Source organism: Calonectris borealis, chromosome 23, assembly GCF_964195595.1.
Source record: "Calonectris borealis chromosome 23, bCalBor7.hap1.2, whole genome shotgun sequence".
In the NCBI taxonomy this organism is placed as follows: Eukaryota; Metazoa; Chordata; class Aves; order Procellariiformes; family Procellariidae; genus Calonectris; species Calonectris borealis.
Window position 1 is genome coordinate 4,817,644 of NC_134334.1, and position 26,696 is coordinate 4,844,339.

The 26,696-nt window shown below is 39.6% G+C and overlaps 1 protein-coding gene across 1 annotated transcript in view; it reads right to left on the reverse strand.

Annotated features, from left to right (window-relative positions):
- RERE (arginine-glutamic acid dipeptide repeats) overlaps positions 1–20,381 on the reverse strand; it is a 256,716-nt gene extending 236,335 nt beyond the window's left edge. Inside the window, exon 1 of the mRNA XM_075172413.1 lies at positions 20,027–20,381. The gene's annotated coding sequence lies outside the window, so the exon portion shown is untranslated. The remainder of the gene's footprint in view (positions 1–20,026) is intronic.
- Between the last annotated feature and the right edge of the window lie 6,315 nt (positions 20,382–26,696).

Here is a 26,696-nt window from a genome sequence, read left to right on the forward strand (position 1 = left end):
CATACTGTTTCACACTATCCAGTAAGAACATCTAAGAATCTAGGAGCCAGTTGGAGATGAACTACCCGTCTTTATAGAAACCATCCACTGCACCACACAAATGCTTATGGTTCTTTAGAAAAACAAGGTCAGAAAACTTATTACTGGCAATTCTGTAAACGTGAAAGTCTCCAGGCATGATGCTTGGCTGTCATTGTAAAGCTGCCAAGTTTTATTGGAATTGGGGAATATCGACTGCGCTCTGTCCCTTGAATGTCAATGATCTGATCCTTCAAGTTAAGTCAAGCGCAATTTCCATTTCCAATGATGCAGTCAGCTGATGAATTCATGTCATGGTTACAGAAGCTTAAGAACAGCTGTTTAGGAAAGCCAGTACTACTTATCACAACTGGATGTAACTAAAGGTGTCCTTTACTCAACCTCGAGTAAACATCAAAGATTGGGACTGTCTAGTCTCTACAAATCATTCAAGCATGTTGTTTCCCAGGAAGCAAGCCACAACACCCAAAGAAAAAAAAAAAATAGTTCTGTGAGCAACAAAACCAAGCACTTTCTGATAGACTTTTGACTCTTATTAGAGGGAAAGGGAGGTTGGTTTTGGGCAAGATCACAACCAAGTCTTTCCTTTCACCTCCACAGATACCTGTGAGGTGCCCCACACATCTTTTTTTTTCCTAAAATCCTCTAAAAACAAACAAGTTGTGCTCAACAGAAAAAAAACACAGATGAGATCTTGAGTTTCTACAAAAGAGCTCACCATTATTCAAATGTTATGCTCTCTCCTTCATACCTCTCAAACATAACTATTTGGGCCAGTTACCAAGACATATGAAGACAAGCTAAATAATCAGATACACCTGCTGCTGCAGAAAACCAAACTAACAAGATTAAAAACTGCACTCAGCAGTTAAATCTCTCTCCATCCAGAATTTAAAAAAAAAAAAAATTATTACTCTCTAAGAACAAGAGGATTTATGTTTTTGCGTTCCACATCTCCCCAAATACTTCAGACACCACCACTGGCTTAAATTTTATTGCTCTATCATTTCTTGATGGACTCAAGTTCACCACAGATGCTGAATTTCCAAATTAAGTGCTATCTTTCCCCCTTTGATTTTTGCCAATATTTAAAATACTTTGCATCCTTCCTTATCAAGAAGAAATATTACTTTGTTTCATTTGTTTTTTTTTAATGTGAAACATTACAGTGGACACTCAGTTTCTACTCTTGATAGTTTACCACCCAGAAGTATTTACTCATCTTTCTACACTACAAACTAACAAAAAACTAGGAAAGGGAAATTGCAGTGAGACAGATGGGGAAGCCTGCATCAAATTAAAACTGAAAGCAAGCTACATGATAGGTCCTTTTTGTACTAACTGCTTGCAGAAGAGCAAACAAACTAAGCAGAAATATCAACAGCCACAATTCAGAAGAGAGATCTCTGCTCAGTGGGCTTTTCAGAGCCTGACATCGAAGAGCAAGAACTATTACTAGTTTCTACAGAAATCAAGCAAGTTTTTAGAACTATGGGTTTATAGGGAAACACAAGGTATCACTACAGACATTTAAATCTGCATCCCACCTCATTGGTACAGTCTAGCCAGGTAGATAAACCACTAGAAAACCAAAAGGAATATTTTCATTATTGATCTTAATTTGCCCTCTAAAAGACTAACTATCCAACGAAGCTTAAAGGCAACTTGGGCAAACCCTAACTATAGTTAAGTTTTAGGTTCTCTCCGATATCTACCTTCCCCATTGCAAGATATGAGCAGAACAACACAAGAAGTATAAAGGAGAGAAGTTTTCACAACAGAACCCATTTCTCATAGCATTCAATTCAACGCTGTCATCAAGTTACAATAAGCTAAAACACATACAGAATGAGTGATCTTCTGTGCATCTTAGAAACCTTGAACCTTTTACTATCCACTTAGAGATAAAGCTGCAAAAACACACATACACATACATACAAGAGAGCCAAACAATACATCAGAAGAGAAAGCACTGCACTTTCAGTCATGACCTCTTAGCACGTCTTTGTTCAGCCTGCAGTTGACAACTTGAGTAGTCAGTTTGCTACAGTATTTTCTTTAAAAAAAAAAAAAGGCAAGGCAAAACAACTTACAGAAATTTTAAAAAAAACATCAGTTTGCTAATATTTGGGTCAGTATGCACCAGTCCTGAAACATTTCCCCCGCAATAAGGGCTAAATAGAGACATCAGAATTTAGCAGACTAAGTATTTTATAGAGCTTACAGTGATCCTCCAACTCCACTTTAGTTATTATGCTGCACAGTGCCACCTTTAGCTCACTAAAAAGCAATTCTGTTAAGTATTGTGAAATTTCAGCTTCTTTGAAAGTAAGGAAAGAGCATTTAGTGAATCCATTTCAAAAATACAAGCTAGTTTCTAGATGCGAGATATTTGTGGATGGGCTAAGCTAATTCCAAGAGCTACATGAAGCTGCTTAGTCTCAGAAGCCAATAGTGACAAAATAAGAACTCGCCATTACCTTGCTACTACCATGAGACAGACTACCTGCATACCCTGCCATCAGAGCCAAATGATTTTCTGTATTAGGCAGCTCATTGTCCTACTGAGCTCAAATGTTTCCAGTCCTAGCAGAACATTCTGACAGCCTTATAAATCTCCTCTTAACCTCTCTACTTTCCTAATCCTCAGAAGTGTAAGAACTTTTTTTCCAGTATCCTGAACAGTTTCAGTGGTATATAACTCACACTTGAGAGCTAACATATGGTTCAAACAAGCATCAGATTGTTGCATGGTTTTCATACCAGCCCTCATAATCCCTGGGTTCCTAACATCTGTCTTTCATTTGCGATATAATTACACATTTATTTTCCATTTTACTAGTTTAATTTCATATACTGTTTACTTGATCTTGGGTATGATTTTGCTGCAGCCAAGGGACATCATGCTCCTTCTTATTGATATGAACATGTCTCATTTGAGCTTACAAAGTTCTGCAGTCTTCTTGTTCACAGATTCACCTATGTATAGAATAAAATTGCTCATACAGTTTTTTCCCCTAAACTACAAACATAAACGTCTAATACTTCATAAAAAAGGAAAAAATTACAGAAGCTTGACCAGTTCTTCTATAAAAAATTAAAACAACTGCAAAAGCTTTAAGAGTGTACTGGAAGGTAAGGGCGGAGAAAGAGGTATCAATATTTAATCTACTGCTAAAAATGTAGCATCAAAGCTGCATCAGGGTGGCATAATGTTGCAGCTGGTTTCATTTTCATGTTCTTACATTAAGAAACCAGATTTTCCTTTTGCATTATGTATTAAATAGTACATATTTTAGAATCTCAGAAAATAATCTCTAAGCCTTGCTAAAGCCTTTATAATTGAAAAAATTGCATTTAGCATTTTACAGGCTAGACATGCATGAAATGCTAAATTCAAAGACAGAGCTAATGCTAATTTCTTGATAGTTCCTTCTGATATGTACCCCTTCTCAAACTCACTACATCTGGAAAACGGAGTGATCAATGTAACTAATATGCTTAACTTAAAGCATGCTTGCATTCTTATGTTTGAGCAAAGAAAGTTCAGACTTTCTATCCACACAAATTCCTTTACTGAGAAAATTGCCACCGCGTGGTGACTAGCTATCATATATATATTACCTATCTGTAAGAACATAATAAAACCCAAGAAGTTATGTTTCAAAACAGTGATGCATTCATCAGGAGTTCTGCAATGAAAATCTGGTTTTGCAGGTTTGCTACAGGCAGGAATTGTGTTTTCACAGTTCAAAGCAGAACACTAGGAATGGTCGCTGCTTTCTAAATTTTCAAATTAAACTTGCACGCATCCCGCTCAATACATGACCTCTAAATACTGTCACGTAACACAAAAAGTCTTTCTGTAAATTCAGTAAGCTAGGCACATGTTTACACTGACAACATAATGCAACCATCATTATGGGGCAGAAGGAAAGCTGGATGAAGATAAATTGGACATATTGTTAACAGAATACACTTTTGGCAGCCAAAGAGCAATTAGGATTAGAATTCTTAATCATCTCAGACATCTCCAAATTTGAGATAAGTGTATTAGCATGTGGAAGAGTTAGTGGTAATGTCAAGTTTCGCAGTCATCATCAGTTTGAAACAGCGGGCTTAGCATTAGTATTGCACAATGTTGGCGCAAGTCTGCTATGATGCACTGACTCAAATCTATTCATGTACAGATAGATCTCCTTCTTCCCCAGCCCACACAAATGCAAAGAACTACAAGAGAAGTTCCTGTTAAAATGGGAGGGGAAAATATTTTTTAGAAGACATACAGAGCAGAATAGTGCAATACATTTCTGTAGCATCACAGAATGCACTGGAAACTGGTTTTACTATATCCATTAACAAGTTACTCTACACACAAAAATTCATCCCACAGATTACCTTTCAAAATAATAGGTCACATTTCCACAGTGTATCTGTGCATAATCAGACAATGTATAAGTTTGCCATATTGTCTCCCGTATTTGTTTTTCCTCGTTGTAGCTAAAATACACGCAACTGTAGCTAAAAGTTCTACAACCTGCCTGGTATCCATTATTAAAAGCTAACCAGATGTTTACTCAAACTGTAACATCATTGTTTGCAAAGCATATAGGAACTGTTTATAACAGCACAGAATGGATGCCATTTACTTATACTGCTCTAGGATGAACCAGAAAGCATAACAATGAAAGGCATTCAAGCACAGCAGAACTTGCTAATGGATTTTGATAACAGCAGAGAGACACCCACTGTATTCTTCATTACTGTTGCAACGTATTTCACAGTTAGTTCTAAACAGATCAAGATGCATGCAATCATACTAAGCACTGTATTTCCACACATTATTTATCTAAGTGCAGTATTCCTTCAACGCCTTTCCTATATTGACTAACTGACCAATACAGCAAGGATTTACAAGTCCACTATAATGGAAGCTATCTTCTCCAGAATCTGCTCATCAGTTCTTTATGCTCATTTGTGCCCTCCATGCTTTAAGTGGTTTTCCATTCTTTAATAAAATACTTTTCTGGTCACGCTATTAAGAGTATCATCACAAAGTAACAGTACAGAAACACTGAAAAAACCCTATTCTTCCACTCAATATTTCTAAACAACTAAACACCACATTAAGAAAGTAATAATAAAAGAGACAATCACTCCAAAATACAGCTTGGTTTTGTCAGCTAGTGGAGATTTTAAAATTCAGATGCTTGCATTTTACTTGTCTGCCATTACTGGCAAATTAAAGCTATGAACAAATGCTGCGTAGGCAACAAATAATTCTACTGACGTGCCAACAATCACTTTAATCTCTTCCACTTAACAACTCATGAACCTTTTATGAACATAATCTTCTAGAAGGTAACTGGTAATACAAGATAATCCCAGTACAAGTTTAATTAAAAATACAAACTACATATAGCTCCATGCTTACCAACTCTTTCATGCTGAAAAAGCAAGAGTGGCTGTTATTAACAACTCTGTTAATCAGACAAACCGAAGTGCACAGAAACAAGCTAAAGAAGCATTCAACAGACCATTTCACACTGAAAAAAGAGTTTTCACAAATTATAATTTGCCTTAGCATAAGCATTAAAAAAACTGTTTTAAATAGCTGAACTGAAGCATGCTTGCAGAGTTACGGATCCTACTCTTAAAGAAAATCCAGTACAAGATTATTTGTTGTTACAGGCTACAATGGAATTAATCTAAAATAAAAAAAAAAAAAAGCAATTTTCCTTCAGGAAACATAGAATTTGAGCCACTTGGCTGTCAGATGCAAGTCAACAAAGATTTCATTTGAGTTTTGAATGCCAAGAACCTTATTTGACTGGACATAAAATACATTTGCTATTTTTAAACATACCTCATGTAATCATTTAACCAGAGCCCTGTAATTCAAACTGGGGAGCTCTTTTCACATTAAAAAGCTGATCAGAAGACAGGTCGTTACAGGTTTTTTTTAAGTGTTGGCTTCTTTCCATAAATACATTTAGCACTCCCAAGCTCCCCCAGTAATCATCTCCACAGCTCTTTCCCCTTCTAAACCCAGTTAGAAATATTTCAAACCGCCTGAAAGCCTCCAGAAAGCTTTTTCTGCTTGCCTTTACCACAGCCACTGCCCCATACCTGTGGCAAGCAATAACTAGTCCAGTCAGGTTAACACTGACCACACAACGGACACTCAATAGGCTATGCGTGTATCCACCTCTTTGCTACTCTGACCAAGAATAATGAAGTCCAAGGTTTTACTCTACCATTTTATGTGGTGCTAACAATCAAACCTGTCTCCGACACAGAAGTGGCATCTAACTGTATCCCAAACCTGAATCAATTTCTCACCTCAAAGACTTCAGCTGTGTAATTCTGAGCTTCATAGATATTCAAAGTCACAAAAGGAATTCTCTTTAACATATAAAGTAAATATATCTACAATGACCAATTCTGACACACACAGAATGAAGTGAGCTGTGACACTCTTCTTGTTGAGAAGCACATTCCCCAAACCAGTAAGTTTTTCATATAATCTCCTTTTGGATTAGACTATGCCATGATGAAAGGCACTGTATGGGCTCTTTTCACACTCAGAAAATAGCAAGAAATCCCATGTTGGAGAGGGGGAAAAAAAAAAAATATGTGCACAAGCAAGCAAAATTAAACCTTGTAATCTAATGCAGATTTCTTTAAACATGTTTCAGCTATGACACTTCACTGAGAACTAAATGCATAGCAAATATTTTTGCCTCTTACAAGAAAGCATCAAATCTTAGACACAGCTGAATGAGTTACCACTACAGAGAAATGTGGGTTTCCTCAAGCTCAGGATCATCAAAAAAGCAAGACTAAACAAAGCCTTTGTCTTCTCAGGAATATACTGAACTAATCATAACGGACAAATGTAATTCAGATGGATATCCAGCTCCTAAAGGGATTGGGGAGGGGTACTATTGCTCATAGGAAGTTCTTTCATATTTTTAAACCAACTCTTCTAGATATTGTGCTGTAATAGCATGTATCGGCTCCCTCCTCTTAAATGATTTGATGCATTTCATTATCCAGGTCCAAATGTCAGACTTTGTGCACACCCTTTATCTCTAAGCAGTTTCTCACTAATGTGAAAACTTCCAATTCAAGCTTCTGCAGTGTTCAATCCCCATAGTAGTAGAGGTTTGTTTTGATACCAGTGGTTTAAAAAAAAAAATTTAAAAAAAAATTGTACTGTGCTATAGAGACAACACTTACAGCCCACCCTGACAGCCAATTTATCTACAGTCCAAATTCATAGCTAATCAAGTCACTAGAGCAAGCACATCAGCTACGTAGCATGCTCTGCAAGTTCTTTCTGACAAACACTTAACATCTGCAGTCTTTTGAAACATAAGACATTTTTCCACAGCTACAGAAGTCAGACTGTGCTATGGATGACTGGCCCCTGAAGTCCTATTTCTGCAAGTGGGAACTGATGACCTGAGAACTGTTAACATCAAGGAACTAAGCAGGCAACAATCTCAAAGGGATATTTAAGTGATGCTACCCAAATAGGTTCTTCCCACATAAAAATCCACTACCTTCAAAATTTAAAATACTTTTTATCGCTAAGGCATTTGCCTGAACTTAAACACTGAAGACAAGGGCTCTGCCGCCACAATGAAGCGGTACTTTTAAGGTACCTTTTAAGTCGGGTGTCTTTCTGCAGACATGTATTGTCATAGTGTGGAAAATGAAGATGGTGGACACTGTCTTCTTTTTTTTTTTTTTTTTTTCAAAAAAAAGAAAACCAAAATAGCAGGGAAAAAAAAATAAATCCCATTCAACAACTCATGCATACTATACACATGCCTAAGTACTTTCAGAAAAGAAGAATGAGAAGGAAACCCTCTTCCCCCCAGACATGCTCCCCGATTGTTTGTATGATGTCAAGTTTTATTTTAAAGTTTAAAGAATATTTTGGTTTTACTCATGACACCAGCTCCCTACAGCCTCCACCTCTTCTCGTAATCACAGACTAGACAGAAAGGCTATACAAGCTCAAAACCACATCCAGCCACACAGAGAATAGACCTGCTTGGACTTCAAACAGAAACTTAAGATCACAGAAGGATCAGTCTGTTTTCTGCACTGCAAGTATTAATCTCTTCTGCCTAATTTTCTTTTCTGAAGCCCTTCCTTCCTCTCACCTGGGGGTAAGGGGGGAAAGCAAGCTAAAGAGAATATGAATTTTAATCTTCATACACCCACTGAACCACAGACTGATTTTAAAGAACCATATTTAAATGAGGTTCAAATTATGTTCCTACTGAACTAGATTCTAAAGAATATATTTTTATTAAAAGCAAACATGTACATAGGAATTAACCTTCTGGCTTTCCTTAGCTGACTAATGGGTGACACCACCTCCTTCCATCTTAGAAGGCTCATTCAACATTTATGTCTTCACCTTTGTACACCTGAAAGCAAAATCCCAATTTCATTCACTTTAAGGAGGTAGAGAGAATGTTACTCAGAATGTATTTCCAGTATTGATTCAGAACTGTTCTCTGAATGAGCAAATAGTCAATTAGTAACAAGAGGGAGACTAAGTATAGGAGCTCTCCATTAGTAATACCTAGAGACATTCTGTTATTAAAAAGCTTAAAGGCATGTATTTTCTGCTAAAAGCACAAATAAGTAAACCAGGGAGTAAGAAGTTACAGTAATTCCTACAAAGCTTATTTTAAAGGCAAACTTGATTCAGCACAAGAATTGTAGCATAAAACAGTTCTGAGAACCATGAAAAATAGCAAGCTAGAAATTTATTCTCAAACTTCAAAAAGAAAGTGTAATATAACTCAAATTCGGCAGCTAACAGAACAGGCATTTAAAAAACAGTAAGAATAATTTCCATTCAATACTGAAGAACTAGTTATTTTCTACAGCTGCTGTTATCAGAAGATCCTTAACTACTTTGATATGGACAAGTAATACCAAATAGATATTGATGATACATCAAGACATAAAATAACAAACGCAAAGATACAATAGAAAGTTGCCATCAGAGTTAGACTTTGAAGTAAAAGAAGAGCAACCATGTCTTAAATTAAAAGATACAGTAAGAAAGTGATGATCTATAGCCACATAGAACACAGCTCACTGGTGCCTTGATGCAAATATACCACCTAACATGTATCAATCTCCAGACATCAATACAGGAAAAAAACCATGACCAAAACAACATCCATACTTTTAAAACACACCTTACCTCCCTGGTATGTTCCAACAGGAAAAAAAAAAAAAAATAGTAACACGGTAAAATACCAAGAGAACTTCATTCTTCACCGGGGGGGAAAAAAGGTGCAAGTAATCACAATAAACTGAAAAGACAGCTGCTCAAATTGTATTTTTGAAACATAGTCATTTCTTAACCAGTAGAACAAGAGGTTCCTGCGAGTTTACCTGCGAGTTCCCGCAACCCACTGTTGAGCACAAACTGCCATTAAAAAAAAAAACCCCAAACCAAAAGAATCCCCAGATATTTCGTCATTATTTTATATCTTGCTGGTCCTCTATACCAAACAATAACATACTATAGAAAGAAAGCTAAAGGTTTGCCACAGCACAGCTTTTCATGGTTCTGAGCTACCAAGTCAAGTTCTGTCTGTATTGGGGGGTGGCCAAGCTGCTAGGTTTGGGAGGATTTTTTGTGTTGTTTTTAAAGCATTAACTAGCTATCTCATAATCGTTGCAAAGAGGAAACATGTAATGTATAACTAAGTTAACATATATTTTCAGATTAGCAAAGTAAACAGATATAAAAAATTAGCATTTTCATATTGCTTAACTTCCATAAAACTTCCTGATAACAATGACAAAGTATCATCATACCTATTTCATAAGCAGAAAAACACAGTTGCAATGAGTTGTTCAGCTCAAGGTCATGCTTGTTTTTTTTTTTAAAGTGCCTGGAGCACAATCCAAATATTGCAATACCAACAACATCTAAATTCTTGTTTTGAATTAACAGCATGCAATCTTTCCAGTCTCTCTTGTTGTCTACTTGTAGCATGACCCTTTATCATCTTCAGGAATTAAATATATAACCTAATTAAAATATCTTTGGGATTTAATAGAGGAAACATGTTTAATTTCAAACAAAATGTTATCAACAAGAGGCCTCGTTCATCAATAATCCCTCCCAGCCTTTGCTTCTATTCAAGAATATCTAACATGCATTAGGGCCTCAGAAAAATCCCAGCAAGGAAAAGTGTGAATATAACTTATAAGGACTCAGAAGACTTCACTAAACATACACAAAAGTAATTACTTTCCACATCTTACTAAACTTGTACTTTGGGACAAAAGCTATGGAAGTAGTTATTTGATGAATAATTAGCGTAGGGAAGAGAACAGGGCTCTCATTAATTGAAGTAAGCCTGCACAGAGAAAAGTGACATATAATGAGAGTACAAGTGGAGCCAGTTTCATTTTTCATATATTACAGACATGGAAAGAGAAGCATGCAGTTAGACAATAAAATTCAACAATAAAAGACTAAGTCTATTCAACATGAAGAGAAGCAGGAAATAAGAATCAAATGACTTTTTCCAACCAGAAGAATGAGCAGATATGCTGTTTACAGAACTGCTTTTAAAAAAGCTAGCCATGGAAGGTAAGCTGTGATAGTGACTGAGACTCAAGAAAAAAGAAACATATCCTCAAATGCTCACATTAATCACCAAAAAGAATAACAGCAGGTAGAATCCCGAAGTCTACAGTAGGGAAATTGGCAGAGTTATGAAAAAAATACAAGCAGAGGTACAAAATAAATATGTTACAAGCCACATACGTTTCCTCTGACCTGCTAAAGGACATCTGACATGTAGCAAGATGTCGTTGATAATTCTAGCACCTCCCTATGAATTAGTACAATAAAAAAAAAAATCTTAAGACTACCAGACTACGTGCACCACTATCTTTTCACCTACTGCACTCCTACAATATCTCAGCTTTGATGAAGACATTCAAACAGCAGCCAGGGCTGTTTCAGCAGGTCAGAAGAGAACTTGGATTCTCCCTAAGTTTTCTTTCAAGAGCATATGGTAACAGTCGACTCGGCCCTTTTCTAATCCAAATATTATTCAGACTTTCATCCAGAAGCATGCATTGCAACCTCCCCCAACACCAAGAGACTGCCTATAAACAGAAAAGCCCTAAATCCATATTCCCTTTATTCAGACATTAGGCTGTTTTATTTGCATATCTGCCTTAGGAGAACTACTTGCATTGCCATACTCCATCCATGTTTCTTCACAAACATTCACCTTCATTGAGTTATCCACGTTTGCTCCTTTTCACGCAATTCCTTTGATTTAAAGCTTCACCTCTGAAACAATACCCTACTGCAGCTTTGGCCAGCCAACACCAGAGCAGCCTTAAACAGTTTTTCTACTGTCATCATCTGAAAGCCTTCCATAGCTTCTGCCCTGAGTTCAGTTGAATTAAGCAGCAGGGAATATAAAATTTACCATGGAAACTGAGTCACAGAAAACACTGTGAACAAGGAAGGGGGAGGAGGTTTCCCTGATTAACCACAGATACAAGGGGCCAATCACAGCAAGTTCTCAAAAAATAAAATAAAATGGGTTTTACCTCACTAAACATGCCCATTTTGATTTTGTTCCCAGTAACATCAAATAAACTTGTGTGTGTGATAATAATAAACCTATAGTTTAAGTCTTACAAATAAAATACATCAGAAATGAAACGCACAGCTCAAAGCAGCCTTAAGGTAAGCCAGTTTATTTCCTGATGGCTCTTACTAGCTGGGCATTTGACTCACAGAAATCTTTAACTGTATAGATACCTTTAAGTTCATTCTATCATTGGGTAAAGTTTCTCATCTTAATGGTTCACGTTAGAAGGCAAGTAGCATAATTCAGTGGTTTAAGGAGCAGTCAGAGGCAGGTCTATTAAGTTTTGCGAAAATGAATGACCTTGGAGACACAAATTAGATTTCCTGCATCTCACTCCCAGTTTGTAAAAATGAGGATTAAGTGTTTTAAGTCTCCTGCACCGACCTCATTAGAAGATCTCTAATGGAGACATTGCATTCCTTTTTATACAAGATGTATCATCCTGGCACAGAGATATCAGGTACCAGAAGAACACACAACTACTGTTAAATAGTGTGCATTTTGTTCACCTGAAGAACCTGTGGTCTTTCCCATTTTTAAATTTACTAAGAACAAGGAGCAAGGCAAAGGTTTTTGTGCAGAATCATGTCAGATACTGGGCCTTAACCAGGTAAATTTTAAGCAACTTCACCAATATAAGTTCAGACTTCTAATTCCATACTTTGAAGTTTCTTTCATACTTCAAAGTTCATACTTCATTTCTAGATCATACTGAAGTATGATCACAGTGAAGCTGATGGACCTGAACAAGAGGTGAACCACCTGCATTAAAGCTATTGCAAACAGAGGGGATGGGAAAACAAGTTGAAGAATTATAAAGGACACAGGTAGAATTCCAAGAGACAGGTTAAGTTGTTTTTGTGGGCGAGAAAAACTTCCAAAGGACAGGTGAGCACCACTATTAAAAAAACCAAACCAAAACAAAACAAAAACAACCAACCACAAAATCAAACAAAGCCCACACACACACACACTGGAAGACAGAAGTTTAAGAGAAAAGCAGCTCCCTTCAACTCAAAGTTTCCCAAGCTCAGAGCCACTCTTCAATTACAGGTATAGGAAAAAGCGTTTGATGTGTGTGTCCACCCTATCACCACGAAGAACCTTCAACATGCCAAGTGCTCTTTCTTAACTCAAAGCAAACCTGAAAGTCCCAATTGCCTGGGCACCATGATTTTTTACTGGGTATAATTTCTTGGAGAAATACAACCCTTAAAGCACTTAAAATTCTATGATGTACCATTACTTTCTTCTTCCATATTCATGATACTTTTCATGTAACATGCATGAATGCATGAAGACCCCTAAATCAAGGAAAAGATAAAGAGGCATTTTAGCATCAACACCATGAATTCTAGTCTCTTGTGGTTGTTGGTATCAGCAGGCTAATGGCATATGCACATTTTTTAAGAAGATTCATAATCCTTAAACACATATATTTAATAACTTCGATATTTAGCACAAAGGTTCTGATCCCCTAACATCCTATAATACATAGTTAATTACTAACCAAACTTGCCAAAGTATTTTTCTTTAAACTGCTTGCCAAAATAGTAGGCTTTGACAGAAATCATCATATTCTGCTTTAATGCTCTATTCCACCACACCAATACACTCAAGTCTAGATCATCCTGCTTTACATAGCAATGCAACCACGTAACTATCATAAGTGCTCAGGTTTAAAACAAAGTACAGTCTTACGAGCAGCGCCTAGAGCATAGCGATTTCAGTAGCAGTATAGGCAAAAAAAAAAAAAGCTATCTCTGGCATCAAGTCTGACCCAATGTCTTTAGCTGCAACTCTAACACTAGAAGTCTACTATTCACTACACATTTTAACTCTCCCACAGTCTATACATGCTTTGAACTGTTTCTCACTTAAAGGAAACCTAAAACCTCTCTTCACTAGAGCTTCTATTGCCAGCATTACAAATATCTTTCGTTAAATTTTGTAAGATATGAGCTAAAACAAGACAAATTGTCAGTTTCTGTAACACATGGGTGGTTATGGAATGAGTAGTACTGCACAGACTGCTGACTCGAGGTATAAATGCACAGATGAGGTCCCATGAGTCACAGCCACTCTGTGTAAAGCGCTCAGAGCCATTTACTAAAGGATAGAAGTAAACAGGGCTGCTTGGTCACCTGTCCTACAGGGAAAGAAAATGGGTATCTCTCACATATGCTGTCATTGAGAGTGAACACTTGCTGTGTATCTAACATTCAGTAAGTTACACAGCAACTTATCCTACACAAACTCATTAATATGCCCCCACCTCACGTTAGGCACAAATATATATATAAGTTGTGTGTGTCACGGTGTGCACAATCAACAATTCCACCCCCCAGCAGATTGCCCCATCCATTCCCCTACACACATTCAGACTACCATGATTCCATGTACAGAAATCTGACTGTAGGATCAAGAGTTTAATATACAATATCTGCCTAAGAATGTAATATATACCGCTTGCAAGATATCCAAGATCAAATAAGATCTATCATTTTTTAGTCCCCTAAAATGAATTAAAGCTTACTCTAGATAAGGATTCATTTGTTGGAGAACTGGGATAAACACACACACCAAGAGCCATGTCAAACCAAACAAAAGCTTGGTTTTCTTAAATTTTAACAGTGATTTCTCACTAATAAGAAATTCTGCTCCTTAATGGTTTTATTCACTTTTGGCACAATATATAACAAGAATGTTCCCCCTATGTATTTTAACCAAGAGTTGTATGAGATGCTTACTCCCAGACCCGATCACTAAGTTCACCAAGCCGATCACTAAGAATGCTTCCAAACAGCTCCAAAAAAAGGAAGGAAGATCTGCAGGAAGATGGGTCAAGTGCCCAAGAACTTGCCTGTTTCCACTCCAAAACAGTTGGCCGTATCAATAAGACGAACATAAAGGAGAAACTGCTCATCATGCAGACAGAAATATTTATTAGCACTAGATGACAGAACTTCCTTTCTCTTTCTTTAACCTGGTTTCTCAGAGAAAATAAACTTCCCTAATTCACCTCATTTCCCCCTCTCCCCGCCTCCCCAATTCCCTTATCCTCTCATTTCATGCCAGTAACTTCTGGTGCGTAATGAATTTCAAACAAGCCTGCCACGACAGTCATCTTTGCAATAACCAACATTCCTGAAAGTTTTCTGCAAACCAGCAGATGAATAGGAAAGAACTCTTTAATTAATTACATCCCTACCAAGGCATGGCCAGACAGAAACCAGCATTTTAAGTTTTGCTTGGCAGCCAGCTAGTCCATAGGCACATCCATGCCACTTGCCCCTTCAAGTGTTAATGAAAGACATGAGAACAAAAGGAACTAATTGGCAACAGGGATGGAGGGGGCAAGCTTCAGGACTTATAAGCTCTCGTCTCCTCAGAAGAGCTACTAGAACATAACCTTCATTAGTACTGCTGGTCATGAAAATAAATTTACGCTACAACCTTCATCGCATGCACTAGAAAAGAACACATAACATCCATCATTCTAAAAGAGAAATCCTGTTACATATTTGAAACAGGCCAAAATTGACTCTCAGTATCAGGGATTGATAATACCATGATAAAAAAAAAATTTTAATAGACACAAGTAGATTAAATACATAGATTAACTAAGACCTCAAAATTAACGAGCACTCATTTTCTTCCACTTACCTCGAATCTTAAAACAATGAACTAGCCTCTCATTCGTGTTCTGTAGGAAGAACAAAAGACAACCTACATGTTCAAAGAACTACCTGTTTTTTGATAACTCAATCATAAAAGTTTACTTTTTTACCTATCAAATTTATGCAATAAAGCATAAAGCTGATCTACATTTTCAGAGATGCACTTTTAACAGAATTAAGATGCCAAATACAAATGCAATCCTTTATGCCTAGAATTCAGAGAAACACCATCAGCTCTGATACACTGCATTTCATGCACGCATTTCTAAGAATTTCACAAAAAAAGGCCATCATTATCCCCATTAGGCACAGAGGGAAAACTGATGTTTGTATCCAAACTAGTTTCACTTTTCTTTAGGTCACCATACTATTCTGGATGCTCAGTGAACTGAACAGACATTTGTATTAAAAAAACAAACAAAAAACCAAAACAAACACCACCTATTGAGACAGGAATAGTCAGCTAATATTTCGATCTGTTTGTTTTTTTCAGTCACTTAGAGCAATTCCTTGCCCCAGTAGACTTATAAATCAAAAGGAGCCAGCGTGGTATTCATATCTTGTTTGCTCCTTTGTTCATACATCAGCCTCTCTGAAAAGAGCAGTTGGGCACAGCTACCAACGTTATAAAAGCCTGTGTAAAATGCTGCTGGCAAACCAACATAAAGAACACAATACTGCGTTGTAGATCCTGCTCCCTAACACCTCCTATCACTCTAAGAAGTGGCTAGATTTTCTTCCTAGCAACTTGCTGGAAACGCCATTTCCAAACTGCATCTAATCACACTCACCTCCTTCTGATACCTTCCACACCACCAATGCCAATCTCACATACCTCCCAGTTTCCCTATTGCAATAAACCAACTCACCGTCAGTAGAGTACAAGCTTCATTTCAAGCAGCTTTAAAAAAAGCACACTAAATAAACAGGTCTCCAATCAATAGGGTTTTTGTACTGTTTTGGTTCCAAAATAGGTCTTTTTAAAAAATATGCCATATTTTAAGCCGATTGATTTAAATTTAAGCTCTGAGCTAAAGTCAGATACTATGCATCCCTTTAAGTCAAGCATGATGATATGTTTAGACTTCATGCAACTGAAACAACTGCAATATATTTCCATAGCAAAACCAGAGTGAAAAATAGCTGAATCTTAAAAATAGTTAATCTAACTAGGATACCATCCTAAAAAAAAAAAAAAAAACAAAACAAAACACAAAACACAACCAAACCACAAAACTTGTACATTAGAAAGTTAGAGGGTTGGTTTAGTTTTTTGTTTGGTTGGTTTTTGGGGGGTTTTTTGTTTGTTTTGTTTGGTTGTTTCTTGTTTGTGTTTTGTTTTGGTTTTTTTTTTTTAAATGGTTAACTCCAACCCCGACCACCCCTTTTAAATGTATGTAGTTGCTCACTCATCTCATTTCAGGATCACATAATAACTAATTGTTTTCCAATTGTCATTATTTTTTAAACTAGAAATTAACTACAATTCGAGTACTGTGTTCATATGCCAACAACACAGAGGGTAACATGTTACTGAAGCTTACAGCGTCCTTAAATATGGCACGTAATGAAATCAAAGCTACCCTCAGGCAATCTTAATGTACGAACAGCTCTGCTGAGAGGATAACACAGGTTCTGCTGTGCCATTACACAGCCAGTAACACACACTTGCAAAATTCTATATGCTCATAGCATACTTTTTTCCTTCCACTCCCAAAAGTGAAATAACTTATTTACGGGCAAACCAACTACCCAGTACAGCTAGAAGAGAGAGATGCATTTTGTAGCTACGATAAATTTACAAACAGCGTGTTATTAAAAAGAGCCAATTATTAAACTGCAACATCAGAATGCCATTCTTTTCACCTAAACTATAATCAGCAGTAAGAATTACACACGCCGTATCTCTTCATATTCGTGAATGTTGTTGACTATTAACCTTTTGCTGCGGCAGCACTGAATCTATACCCACAACTCCACAGGATGGACTTCTGCATGCATACAAAACCCACGCTAAGGTAAAACCAACCCCTGGATGCAAATAAATCACTATTTGTTAATCCAGCTACGAAATTACTGATAAGGCAGGTACTGATAAGCTCCACTCACCTTTTCTGCCCGAGAAATGCTTCCCATTTTGCATAGGGATATCAAGAGCTTTGTCCAGATGGAGAGTTATCCCTCTCTCAGTCACTCCATCGTACAAATTCACATGCCATAGAAATCATAAAGCCACAGAGAGGCAGCATAAGTATTTCACTGTACCTCTCTGTGAACTCAAATCGTAGCATTCATGCAGACAATAGCCTATAATAATGTTAAAATGATCACTAGTCACACCAAAGCTACACAAGTGGTAGAAAAATACAAAAAAAAAAGTGTCCTCAATCCAGAGGCAATCACCACATTTTATTCAGGTAAGGAAACTGAAGTCATTTACCCCAATTATACACTGAAGTCAGCTAAAGGGTCAAAAACTCAAAAAGAGTTTTTTTTACAGATGCTGCTGCAAAAACAGAAACATTAAACAATCATCAAGAAAGGAAACCATGCATCACTGAAAGCAACTTTAACCTCCACATGCTTCCTTTTACTTTTGTCATCCCAATGCATTTATCTGAAGTATTCTCCCCTGGCAGTAGTTTTCCTTGCACACATGCCTCCAGACCAAACACCCTAAAGCTAATATACAACTCTGAAGTGGAATAATTTTTATTTCAAGCCAGCTGGGTTTCATTTGGGGGGGAGAAGGTAGAACATGAAAGAAAGTTGAGAGGGGTTCAAAAGAGTGTACTTCCGAGTCTCACCTCATGTGCTCCCTCTCTCTTTATATATTCACTTACAGACAGAGAAAGAAGCAGAGCCAGCACTGGGAGGGGAGGAGGAAAGAACATACAGAATGTTTTGGCGCCCTTTAGCTTCTAATTTACTATTTTTTGCAAGGTTACCAAAAGGCCATTCTGGGGAAGGAGGAAAGAGGTAGAAAACGTTTCCCATTCTCTGTCTTTTACTTCTCAAAAGAAAAAGATACCGTGTTTGAGTGAGAACACGGTCCCAAACACAGCAGAGTGTACGGCAAAGAACAATGAGCTCCCAAGCCTGGGCATTGTGTGCATCTACCTCCTCTTCCCTCCAGACCTCATCAACCAACACGACAAATCTCCAAAATCGCTATTCATCCAAACCAGGCCACTGAAATCAGATCCGGTTCAGTTTACGGTACAAACTCAAGCAGTAAAACCAAGATAAGATATGTTTACCAGAAATGCTTTTATTATTATAGAAATGCTTCCACTCCTCTTAACCACCATGGATTTCTCAATTCTAAGGGAGCAATGTACAAAAAACCAAAATGTTTGCCTGGTAATATTAGAACTACAAAAAAATATTATACATTGCACATTAATCGGAAATTTGACACACGCCTTTTACAACCAACAACTACTTCTTTTGACACAGCGTTCATTTTTATCTGGTTAAAATCCGTATTTAAGAACGGGCATACTATTTGAATTATGTCACTTCAGATTTGTTCTGAGAAAGCATTTTTACTAAATTGTAACAGTAAGAACTAGTGGCTGAGGCTCCTCATTTCAGTTATATTGGTGCACAAGCAAAACAGTATTTTTGATTTCAATAATTGGTCAATGCAACTCAGGAGTAAACAGACATCAGACAGTAGCCTGCTGACTGCATAAAAACCTTCTGAGCTTCTAATCTCCAAGAACATTACCGCTTCGAGGAAAAACTCAGTGTAAGAAGTCAGTAAATCAAAATAACTGCAACCAGCGTGTGAAAATAAATCTAAGGGAATAGACACTTCAACAATGAATCATATTGTTTTCTTCCCAGCAATTTCTTGAACAGCCAGTTTCAGCAATGAAGCCTCTCATGTTGTCTACCTCCTACTACTTTTCTGATTCTGGTCATCTTCTTTTCACACTTCAGAAAGAGAAATGGGGCGGGGGGGGGAGGGGGAGAAAAGACCCCACCCCTTTCTATGCTATTGAAAATGTTATGATTGAATTCATTTGCATAAAACCTTCATTTCACAATTCCATACCTACCACACATGAAAATAAGTGCATCTCTTAAACACTCAAGTCGATTTCCTCTGTGTGTCCATTTAAGTTAAACATTTCCCAGTCTCACGTTTATTTAAAAGGTTAACAAGTTAAACCTTTTCCTGAGAACCCTTCCTCTATTGAGCATTAAACAGACACGACACACTCTAGCAAAAAAAGAAAAAAAAAAAACAAAACACAAACACAAAAAAAAAAAAAAAAACAAAAAAAAACCCAACCACCAAACCAAACACCCACCCACAGAGCACCCCGTGGGTGCATCCTCCCGAAGCAGCAGCAGGCAAAGTCTGGCGAGCGACTTCATCCCCCCGGTCTCAGCCTGCAGACACAATCCCCCTCCGCGCCTTTCCCGCGTCAAGCCCCGGGCATTCTTCCCGGAGTCCCCTCACCCAGCGCTTCCTTTTCTTGTCTCCCGGACTTATTAATACCCATCAACATATAAATAAAGAGACCTACGCTGCACACGGACACAAGGAAGGAGGGAAGGGCCTCACCCGCCGACTCGCGGCCACAACAAAACCCCGGCAAGTTACCCCGCTCCGCGCCCACCTACCTCCGCGCTGCGCTACACCATCAACGGCGGCTCCGTCTCGCTGCCGGGACAAAGCGGCGGCGGCGGCGGGGCCGCTGGGCGGGAGCGGGGCGGCGGCGGCGGGAGCAGCTCCCCTCTTTGCCCGGGCGGCGACGGCGAGCGGCAGGGTCCCCGCGCGGTGCCTCAACAGCGGCAGCCCAGGGGCATTTTAACGGGGAGACAAGGAGCGGGGCGGCGACCGGGGCGGGGGGACCGTGGGGAGGGGGGGAGGAGGAGGAGGAGGAGAAGAAGAAGGAGGAGGAGGGGCGGCAGCGGCGGGCTGGGGGTCCAGGCAGCCGAGCGCTGCCTCCGCCTGCCTTCCCTCACGCACGCACGCACCGAACGGGCACCCAGCAACGCAGCCAGGCCGGAGCCGCCTGCCAGTATCCGGTCTCCCTATTGGAGGAGGAGGGGCACCCCGTGACCCGGCAGGAGGCCGGAACCAATCGGCAAAGTGGATGGAAGTGATTTAAAAGAATAGGGGGAAGGCGGAGGGGGGGGGGGCGCGGGCCGGGCCGCTGCCGCGGAAGGGGCGCTGGGCCCGGTCGCACAAAAGGCGGCCGGCCGGCCCCCACCCGCCCTGGAGCGCCAGTCACGGCCCGAGGAGGACGGCCCCGTGTGCCCGGGCGGGGGGCCCGTGGGGCCGGGCCTTCCCACACACCGCCACCCACCCACCCCCAGCAGCTGGGTGCGCGGAGCGAGATCACAGACAGGCAGACACGCGCACCCTCTAATTGTTCTGCGGGTCGGTTTAACAATTACGTGTCAAAAGCGTCGGGGGGAATTGTCTTTAGGTTGCCTTCATCCCGGCTGCCATGGCACGCTGGGCGAGAGAACGTAATGGGGAGCGTGGGCCCCGCCGCCTCCAGCACGGCCTGGCCCGGGCCCTGGCACCGCTGGCCCAAGCAGGCGGGCGGCCATCGGCCATGCGGCCCAGGCCAGGCCGGCCCTGGAGAGGCAGGAGGCCTGCCGCGAAGGCGGAGCGGCCCGGGTGTTGGGCGGCTTCGTTTGTACATGGCGTAGTTCCCTTCCACCGTGGCTCTGCGTGTTCAATGTGCGTTTTTGCATGCAAGTGTTTCTTCCGAGTTGTCTTGTTCTCATGAATAAGTAAACAGTTATAGGAGTAAATGTGTTTGAAGTGTCTTCAATGGAAGACAAGGTACAAAATTTAATGGCTCTGTCAGAAGCTTTTGGCTGCACTGTGGCTCCAGTCCATCAGACCTTCTAGGTTCACACTCCACATTAGTCACATTAAGCCACTGTTACTGGTCTTGCCCTGAAAGTTAAGATTATGCGTAAGTGCATTGCTAGATAAAAAGCTGATGCTACTTCTTACCGCTTTGTGTGGTGAGGAAGTTGTCGCAACAGCAGAATTCCAAATTACCGAGTAGCAATTAATAAAATATTTGATCACTTAGGAGATTTTTAAGCTTCTTCATCTCTGAGCTGTCACATACTTAGAAAAGATAATGTGAAGGTACCAGTGCCAAAAATAGAGCAAACTTGTTATTTAACATTAACCACACCTTTCATCCACAGAACACAGCCCAGCAAAATAAATCACATGGCTGTAAAGAAAGTCGCACATTCTTCCTGGGGATCTGAGAAATTTCATGTGGAATTATATCTTCTTTTGGAAAAAGCACTAGGATATGTCAGGACAGATTTTGCCCTCAATTACACTTGTGTAACCCGAACTGTTTGCTGTCTCTGTAAACTCTTCATGGCTGATTCTAGTAGTATCACAGGAGATAAGTTGGAGGCTGTTAACGTTATTGCCTTTAGCAGAGGGAAGTGGGAACTGTTTTCACTGAAGAGAAAGGCGCACACAAGGAGATGTGAGGTCTGTACATCAGAGGAATTTAGTCCTTTGCCCTGAACATACAGGGCAAATTTATCCCAAGCATAACTTCAGGGACATTACCACCAGAGGCTGAGACACAGAGTTGATTGTGTTCTAATAACTAATTTAGATAAGCGTCTAAAAATGCACATCAGTTAAATGTCTGACACAGCCATTTTGGAGGCTACGCTTAAGCTGTCCTTGATAGAGTCTGATTCCATCTCTCCTATTTTCTCTGCTAATTACAATTTCGTGTTCCTTGGTCTCTGGACGTATGCATTAAAAACTGTACGAATTGCCTTCAGCTTTCTCCAGTCACCGTCTCTGTGATGTGAAAATTCTCTGCAACAGCATCTCTCTCTTTTTCTCTCCCTCTTTCCTCTTCTACTAACCACCTGGTGATCAAGTCACTACACAAGGATTAGAAGTATTTACTCACAACATTTTGAGGGCGTATTTTGTTGTTAAACAAAAACAAGCATGTGTGAGGGGAATTTCCTCCTGTATTATATAATTAACATCTGTGTACCCCCTTAAATACACACAAGGTGAACTGCAGAAGTAGGTGATTATTCACAGCCAGTCATCGCAGGCATACCCACATCCTCATACCACGCACAAGTGATCCAATTATAAGTTTGCTTCTTAACCAGAGGATTGTTGCAAGAACAGCACTTGAAGCTGCTGCTGCTTTTTTTTCTTTTTTTTTTTTTTCTTTTGCAAAGATGCAGCCCTCCCTGTGGACAATAATAAACAAAGCCACAGGGCTTGTCCTGTAATCTTCCACTGGCTAAAGTAGTACGAGGTTTAGTTAACACAAGGAAAATCAAGGAAGACTCAAATGCTGCAGAGAGAGATCATTGCTCCTCTGTCTGGTGACTGCAGATTTTCATGGTTCACATCCCAGTGGAGAGAGATTGATGGTGAAATGACTGGGCATGTTCTACATGTAAAATATTTTATGTACCTATAGATCATCTACATGAGATACTAGCAGGTCTCTAGCAAGGCAGTTTCTTACATCTTTGCAATGTTTCGTGCGTCTAGCCCCCAGCGCTCCTGGGAGGTATAAAATTGCTGATGCAGAGAAAGGCTAATTGGCCAAATCCACAAAGAGACTGGAATTCCAACATGCCACATAAGGTATCTACGCACAAAACGTTAATCCTCAAAATCCTGTTCCTTACCCCTGGATATTTCTAAAGATCTGATGCAGTAACATTTCTGCTATCTAAGTATTCTGGATCTGAAACTACTGCTGCTGTCAACTGGAAATGCCTCTGTCTTGACCCAAACAGGGTCACACCAGAGTCCCATCAGCATTCACAAACCCACTGCAGGGCTGCCTGTCCCCGGTGCATGCGCAGGTGTCCGTCATGGAGCTCATTTAGCCAAGAGCACGCTCTTAGGTGCTCCAGGAGCCTTGCGGAAGGCTGCAATGTGCCTTTCAGGTTAGCAGAAAACACACAGTGTTGCTCCTGCCTCATCTGCTGCTTTCCCATCTTCCACGTTCTCACAGACCTCCGGTCCCAAGTTGTTCTGCAGGTCCCTTTCGGGCCTCTCGGCTGCAGAGTTCTGTTCTGCTGGTCACGCGTCTGGCACCCGCTGAGGTGAAAGACATAGCAGAAACGTCAGATGTTTAGTATTCTTATTCTCATCTTACGGAAAAATCATACTGTGTTTTGTCTTCTTCATTACATCCATTCCATCTTCTTCATTACAAAAAAAACACAAACAAAGAAACAAAAAAAACCAGTGGCAAAATACCACTTAGTGAATGGAGAGAAAGCAGGCGCTGATGCAAAAGGAAAATCACTTTCAGATAAAATAGGTCATCAATGAGTGAAGAGTTAAAATGTTTCATGACAACTTTGCTGCCAATTCCAGGTAACACTCATATGGGTAGAGAAAAGTATCTGCAGTGCATCCAGCAAACCTTAGAAACACTCTCGGAGAGAATACATACTTTTGCATAATAATGACGCAAAGCATTTCTGGATTTATTAGTGTGATGCAAGAAGAATTCTTACCCTGGGTAAAGGAGGGTTCTGCAGACAACTTTTGACTCCTTTCAGATGCTGATCTGTTTTCTGCACGTGGATAAAACTTCTCTGACACTTCCCTTTTGCTGCGAAGTTTAGTCAGTGTATTATAGAGACCATGAACTTACTGTTCAGTCAGTAGCCACGGAGGTTTATTACATGGATAACTGACTTAGTTCTGGCCTAAATTGTTTTTTCTTTGTGGTTTTAGATAACATTTCTTTCCTTCTCCCTTTGTTAGCACTTGCATCTATTATAGCTAAAATTCATATGTCAGTGTATATGGTATATTTAACTTTTTAAAATTATCTCTTTACAAATGTGTTTTAACATGGCTCTTTTTTTAATAACTGTCACTTTGCCAACTGAATGAAACAAAAATCTATGAGAAAAAATCTAACTAGGAACTGTGAAGTCACAAAACACCAATACTGAGAATTCTATGAACACCAGCTCAACCCAACTAGTTAAAATAAGGGAGAGAGAGATTTTTTTTTTCCCCTACAGTCATGAAATTACAAACCAGTCCTTGACCATGACAGATGAGTCAGGTTCTAACCTCAGCAATGCAGTAAAAACTCAGCTCTAATGAAACAGGCAAATGTCAATACAGCGATTAGCTTGGAAGATAATATTCTGAGAGGCTTTTACAGATGACCTAACTCCACTCACAGAAAAGGATTATATTCTTTCTTTCCCTTTGTAATATCTGAATACCAGCCCTTTAACTGAAAACTGTTTGCTTTGGGGTTTTTTTTGTTTTGTTTTGTTAAGTGTAGAAATCTCAGGAATTTAAAATCTCATTTTCACACGTGTTACTAGAGAACTTTTTGGAAGTCTCATACCATTTGAAGGACAATGCACTGGATGGTTGTGAACTCCTCCTAGACAGAGTTATCCCTATTTAAAACTGGCTGTATGGGTTGCAATGAAAGCAAAAGTAATGTAAATTAAATTTAAATCAATTTGAGCATATTCACACACATTCAAGTGCACACAAAATTACGGTGGCTCAACAGAATCTCTTAAATAGAATCACGTTATTCGTTAATCTGATGCAACTTTGCAAAAGCTGGAGAAACAAGTTACCAACAGGAGAGGCCAAAGGGACAAGTTACTGGGTATCCGCTACCCCACGGCGACGATGTACAGCCACTCTTGGTGTCTTGCAGGGCCACTGGAAGAGGAAGAAGCGACTGGTTATTTATCGTGGGATGGAAACATGCCCACTGCAGAGATCATGGTGTCAGTGACACACAGCGTGTTCACACCCAGCTTCCACCTTACCGGCTTCGTTCAGATTCTTTAACATCAGGCTCCTAAGTCACCTTTGAATACATTTTCTGTGATCTAAAAGTGTCTTGTCTGTGTCTTTGCACATGGCTCAATCATTATATCTTTGCTATGAAGTTTTGAATACATTGATAGCACATACAACCCTGAAATGTCTGGTTTTAATATTCTAAAACATCCCAGAAATGTAAAGTGTTATAAATTAGTTTCCTCATTTAAAAAAAAAAAAAATTTCTTTTTATCTTTTAAAGGTTTTCCATTTCCCCAGCTCATACCATTTCCTAGTGGGTTCTGCATAATGAATATTAGCAGAGGTTGGCTTACCACAGCGTCTAGTGAGGCTCATTTATCAAAGCCCAGGATGTGCGCCATGCAAAGAAAAAAAAAATCCCATTGAAAATGAACAAAAAATTTCAGCCCTAACAATCGTTCCTCTCATTTTTGTATACTTGGGCATGTTCCAGTGCATGCAGCGAGAAGACAAAATGGCCATCTGCAGAACATGAAATGTATCGAACGAGAGAGTTGTACACCTTGAAAGTCACCAGTGCTGAAGCTGCGAATGACTAATGACAGTCTTTCCTCATGAGTGGGATTAATTACATCACCCCTTGATGCTTATTTCTGTATCCCGTTTATACCTGGGGATAGTTACAAGGTAATTCATTCTGTGATTTATATACCGGATAAAATCTGGTAAGTAAAGAAAATAAAACAAACTTACTTGCAACCCAAACCAACCCAAACTGAAAAGTAGTCCTTCATCACAAACTGAAAGCAGTCCTTTTTAGCAGAATACTGGAAAAAGGCTCCTAAGCACCAGGGGTTTTGCGTGTGTTTGTGTTGCGGATGACGGCACCTTTTCACTCTCAAGTATCACAGCCTTGCGGCTGAGAAGGAGCAGCCACCGGACATCAAGGAGTAACCGAGTACGTGCACATTCACACACACAAATACACGGGCACCTTTGGATAGAATCAATCATAGAATCATTAAGGTTGGAAAAGACCTCCAAGATCATCGAGTCCAACCGTCAACTCAGCCCCACCAGATCTACTTCTGTAGCCACGCACCGAGAAGCCAGAGGCGGATCAATCTGCTGCTTTCCAACAGAAAAGTGCCAGGTTTGTGTCAGGTCGTATCCCGCAGACGCTCATGCGTGCGTGGACAAGGTGCCTTGTGTAAGCCACGGCGGTGATCTCACACAGCTCAGAAATGGGGGTATTTCCAATTTCATCTAAACTCTTGGCCTTTTGTAAAGGGACTTGGCTGTCAGTGACAAGTTTGGCACATAGTTGGCTCCTTTCTACGTTTCTTATGGTTAACATCAATTGATTGCTCCTAATAAAAGCGTATGTAAAAACCAGTTGAATCTGAAATTACAGACTGGAAAGCTGGCTGCCTCCAACACACCGAAGGCAGGATGGTTTTGGTACAGGCTCACTGGCCTTGCAGGAGAGGGAGCTCTGGAACA